Source organism: Corylus avellana, chromosome ca4 (genome assembly GCF_901000735.1).
Source record: "Corylus avellana chromosome ca4, CavTom2PMs-1.0".
Classification (NCBI taxonomy): Eukaryota; Viridiplantae; Streptophyta; class Magnoliopsida; order Fagales; family Betulaceae; genus Corylus; species Corylus avellana.
Window position 1 is genome coordinate 34,926,215 of NC_081544.1, and position 6,081 is coordinate 34,932,295.

Sequence of the window (6,081 nt, forward strand, 5' to 3'; positions counted from 1 at the left end):
TTTTTACAACAATAAAAAATTATTTAGTTCAGACTTTTAAGTAAATGTAAATGATTAAATCATAATGTCAAAATAATAATTACCTTCAGATAATGAGGTTCCACTATAGTTAAATCTGCAGGAACTTCAATCCTTGGTTTTAAATTTGTAGGAAGTTCAATCTTTGGCTCCTCATATTTTGCCACCATGTCTACTTATACACCCTAATTAATGAAAATAGGAGTTAGTATGAAAAGTATAGTAAGACTTAATACATTACAATCATAATCTATTACAAACTTACATTTTGAGCGCTTGGTGGTCGTACTACAGTACCGTAATGTTGTAATCGGTAGGCAAGCGGCTTCAACCTGATTTGTTATTATTTCACTCATTTGCATATTGGGGAAGGATAATTCATGCCACATACCATTCATCTCAAATTCAATTCCAACATTCTTAATTTTTATATTACATCAATCATCTTTTACTACTATTTAAATAAAAAAATTACTACAAAAACTAAAAAATTTTACTTTTTCATATCAAACACTCTTACTTTTTTTTTTTTTTTTCCAATTTGTCAAATCTTGCTGCAGTTTCAGACCACTAAACAAATAAAGTACCTTTTGTTTGACACGTTATGTACTAACTGTACTTGCCAAATGAGAAGGGTGCACGGCAGCTCTAGCTGGATATATGAGGGGATGTTGCCCTTCTCCTTGTCATAATTAAGAAAAGGGAACATGTGGTTGAATTTGTCAATAAGTTGACATGATCAAGCATACCAAGATTGTGAAAACTACAATCGATTAATGATGAACTAAGTTTTTTAATTATTTTTTCTTCATTAATTATGAAGCGAGTTATGGCTTACTACACGCATGAGATTCTGCCCCTATAATTAAATTGAATCATTAACATTCAAAATAGAAAGTTAAAAGCAAGAAGACGATGGAAAATAATTTGAATCATCTACCTCTCATTTTCTTGATTATTATTTTGCCAATAATTTTTTTTTGAAAATTGCATTATCTATCCATGTTGACTTTGTAATATGCAAGGTGATCACTTTGGCTTCTCCCACGTGTGGCAACAACGTTTACTATCGAGTACCCTATATATGATATCGTTGTAGGAAGAATAAGATGATACGTACGTATGGAATATATCCGTCCTCCAGGGCCAAGCCCTAAAGTGTAAGAAAAATACTTGAAATGCTCTATATATACCTTTTATTATAAAGTTATTTTCAATAATTTATATTTTGTAAATAATTAAGAAAATTTAATAAGTCATATTTTTCGTTTAATTATTTCATAAATTATAGACTATCATGTAAGTTTGTAAATAAATTCACAATAAAATTTGCACAAAATATTATTTAGTCCAATAGCCATTAGATTTGTAGACTTATATGTGTCTCATACAAATTTAATGATAGATTCACCTACTAACTATATGAAGATGGGCAAAAGATATGATGTAGATGATTTTTATCATTTCTCTATATAATCCTTGAAGGAAGAAAAAATGGGTATCGGATATATATCCGTCTTCGAGGCCTTAGAGTATTATAAGGAAAATGCTTGACGTACTAAATTTTTATCACAAAATCATTTGCAAATTGATGTGATAATTCATAATTAAAAAAAATAATTAAGAGAATTAATAAGTCAATTACTTTGCTTAATTATTTCATCTGACTATTATTGCGTAAATTTGTAAATAACTTTGTCGTAAAATTTGTACAAAAGATTGTCGAGTTCAACGGTATCATATCTAAGCATGCAATTATTTTTTTGGCCGGCTCGTTGTCCTTAGAACTTATTAATTCATTTGTTCAAATCTCATCTTGTATTCTTGTTTTTTTTCTCGTTGAATTAATTGCTATTTAAACCAAACAAAAATAAATAAATAAAATAAGAAAAGTGTCGGCAGCCGCTGAATCACGTGGTAATTTTTAAATTTTTCCTTTTTTATAAAATGCCAGATGTGATATATAGTACTAGTTAATTCTTAATATTTGAATTCTTGCCAACATCACCTCCATATATATAAGTAGTATATCGGCCAAGGTGGCTTTCCATCACCCTATGCCAACGCCCATTTTCAGCCTGATCAGTACTACTCATTACTGATAAACCTCTCTGTTAACGTTGTTGACATTATTAATTTCTACGAAAACAATGAAGGTTGACGTCCAACTTATCTCTACCGACACCATCAAACCCTCTTTGACCACCCCTGACCATCTCAGGCATCACACTCTCTCCTTCATTGTTCAAATTACACCTTCAATTTTCAAGCCTTTACTTCTCTTTTACTCGAGAGATGTTGGTGTTGCTCATCTCAGCAACGAAGAACGCCAAACCCGGATTAAGAAATCCTTATCCGAGGCCTTGACACGATTTTACCCGCTAGCAGGACGGATTAAAGACAATTTTCACGTTGATTGCAACGATGAGGGCGTCCACTATGTGGAAGCCAAGGCCACATGCAAACTTTCCGAAATCCTTGAGGATCCAAACCCAGCTGAGCACAACAAATTCCTGCCATATGAACTGGACGTTGTCAATGAATTAGCCTTAGCCGTCCAACTCACCACCTTCGACTGCAGTGGGATCGTGATCGGTGTGGTCTTCGCCCACAAGGTTGCGGATGCTTCCTCATTCTTCTTGTTCCTCAACAGTTGGGCGGCTATTGCTCGTGGTAGTAGCAACATAGCCACTCCACACTTAGAATCCGCCACAATCTTCCTTCCGGTAACAGTACCTAGCTTTACTATACCTAGGGGTAGTCCCGGAAATGAAAAGATTGCGACAAAGAGATTTGTGTTCGAGGGGTCTGCAATAGCGGCTCTAAGAGACAAATACAGAACCGACGACACCAACATCGAATACCGACGACCCACTCGCGTGGAGGCCTTGTCGGCTTTCATATATAGTCGCTTCCTTGCCGCCACTCAACCGGGCCCCAATAAGTTCTACACCCTATCTCTCGTAGTGAATGTGCGCACAAAGTTGGACCCGCCTCTTTCGGAAAATAACTTCGGAAACATTTCCTTGGGTACAAGCTTTGAAATCTTCATGGACACTGAGGATGTGTTTCAGTGCATTGTTATTCCGTTGAGAGATACCATGAGGAAAGTCGACATTGATTATGTGAAAAGTCTCCAAGAGAGTACTGGCGGCCGGAGCTCTAATTTTATCATAGATAACAGGGAAAGATTAAGGAAAGGAGAGGAGGTGGTCTCGCTATCCTTCACCAGCTTGTGCAGGTTTCCAGTTTATGAGGCGGATTTCGGGTGGGGAAAGCCTGTGTGGGAAGCCTAGGCTAGATTGCTGTACAAGAATCTAGTTGGTTTCTTCGACAGGAAATCAGGGAGTGGAATAGAGGTATGGGTTAACTTGGATGAGGAAGACATGGCTAAATTCGAAGTCGACAAGGTGCTCTTGGCGTGTGTTTCATCGCCCAAAAAAAAAACAAAAAAAAGAATTATTTATAATTGATGTTAGGAATCTCCAATTGTAAGGTGATTAATCATTTTAAAGTAAAAGTGTAAATATGACTACTGCTGGAATATATATGCAAATTTGTTCTTGCTTTTGTTTTCAATACGATTTGATCATATATATGCAAATTTAGGAGTCGTGTATATGAAAAAATTCAAAGTTTTATTCTTTTTTTCCCCATGAAATCCACCTTCAGTAGGTACAAACACCCCGAAGGCCCAAATTAACATCCATATATAACTGCATGAGTTTTTTAAATTTAAGTGAATGGAGTGGACTAGGATTAGATTATATTTGAATAAGTTTAAACCATTTGTATATTTTATAAATAGAGCCTTTTATACAATTATATATATATATATAAAAAAAAAATACAAATAAAAGCAAGATGTAGTTCTTTTAGGCTCTTCCTAAGTTGTGAATGTAAGTATCTAACACCAAATCACCTATAAATCTTTAATTTATCTAGGTTTTCTCTCTTTCTTTCTTGTGAAAATTATTTCAGTTGTGGAGAAGTCGGGCCTCTAATGAGGGATACAATATTCACACAGTAAAAGCTTTAATTTGGTCACTCGTTCCACACCAAGAACTTAAGACCTACAAAAAGGAACATCGGAAGACAATATCCTCTTCTTTTTTTTTTTTTTTTTTTTGTCTTTTTCAGAAAAAAATCAAGTTTTGTCCCTAAGTTCTTATGCGATTTCAATAGAGGGGTATGCACCACCCCTAGCTAGCCGGTGAGGAGGGGCTGTGCTTGATCTCGTGGTCATAATTAATTAAGAAAATGGAACATGAGGTTGAGTTTGTCGATAAGTAGTTGACATGGTCAACTACACCAAGATTGTGAAAACTACAATCGATTAATTAATGATGAATCATGAAACTGATCAGTTTTTTAATTATTTTTTCTTCATTATTAAGCGACTACTTATGGCTAATTACTACATGCATGAGATTCGCGACCCTATAAATTTGAATCATTAACATCCAAAGAAAAAAGTTAACAGCAAGAAGACGATGGGATAATAATTTTCTGATCTCTATGATCTCATTGCTCACCAATCCGGAAGCCCAAGTCCCAAGATCTACCTCTCATTTTCTTGACTATTTTGCCAATAATATATATATTTTCTGCTGGTTTCTATTGCACCTAACCTTCAGATGTAGATCGACGGTGTAGCAGCGTTAAAAATTGCTGAATATTAATTGATGTTTTTGTCCAAAGGCTGCGTAGATGATTGCGAAAAGAAAGCTTTTTTTTTTTTTTTTTGGATGAACGAGTTTATCTCCAAGAGATTACGTAAGAAATTAATATATGGCGATTACTTTTATTTCGTGAAAGTTCATATTATAATTGAAACCCTAGCTATATATATATATATATATATATATATATCAATGGAGATATATATTTCGTGAAAGTTCTTTTTTTTTTTTTTTTTTTTTAAATAATTGCATTACCCTATGCAAGGTGATCTCATTTGGCTTCTCCCAGATGTGATATAGTTTGATCTCAAAGCAAGCAATAATGATTTTTTTTTTAATTTTTTTTTATTGGCTTGCTACATGAATATATCGAAGAGGCTACGTATGATTAATGGGTTGAAGTTTTTAATTATTTTTGTTCTTAATAATTAAGCGAGTTACGGCTTAATAAGAACATGTTTGGAATTGCGTTTGAGAAATAAAATTTTTAAGTTAAAAAGTGTTTTTTGGCAATATATAGCTTCATTTTTTAAGCTTTTAAAGTACATTTTGGTTATTTTTAGGTTTTTTAAACTCTTAAAAGCGCTTTTAATATTTTTACCAAACAGATACTTTTTTTTTTTTTTTCATATAAACTTTTTAAATATTAAACACACTTTTAACTTTCAAACTACCCAAACACACACACAAATATGCCATAATACAGTAATACTATACATGCATGCGATTCGGCGGTGAGGGGTATATAGAGTAATGATACAATGCACGCGGCGTGCGTGGCACGCCCACGCACGCCAGTGCAAAATTTTTTTTTTTTTAAAAAAAATAATAATAAAAAAAAATTTTGTGCCTGGCGTGCATCAACGTGCAATGTATCATTACTCGGGGTATATATATATAATTGGAACCGTGGTAATATAAGTAAGATCCAAGAAAAAAAAGTTAAGAGCAAGACGACGATAAGAAAATCATTTTCTAATCTCTTCAATATGTATATTATATAAGCTCAGTCACCCCTCTAGTTTTCTTGATTATTTCGCCAATAAATAATTATTATTTTTCTAAGGCGGTCGACTATCCTTATAACGGTGATTGATCATGACCAGTCCACCATCAAATAGACAAAATCATCTTTGGTTTAGGCCGAAGTACAGTAAACCACTGTAGCAGAGGCCGAATTACGTGGTACGGTGGTAGTATTTAATTCTTTATTTTAATGTAAATGTACTCCCAGTTAACTCTTGTATTTGACGTCTTCTCCACAGCACCTCTATATAACTATATATCTTGGCCGAAATGGCTTTCCATCATCACTCTTCACTAGTAAATTAAACCTAGCTCTACTAATTCCGGCAGCTTCACTTTTTTTTCAACGAAAACA

At 33.9% G+C, this 6,081-nt stretch overlaps 1 pseudogene; it reads left to right on the forward strand.

Annotated features, from left to right (window-relative positions):
- The first annotated feature begins 2,168 nt into the window (after positions 1-2,168).
- On the forward strand, positions 2,169-3,491 carry LOC132178470 (stemmadenine O-acetyltransferase-like; annotated as a pseudogene).
- Positions 3,492-6,081: the final 2,590 nt, after the last annotated feature.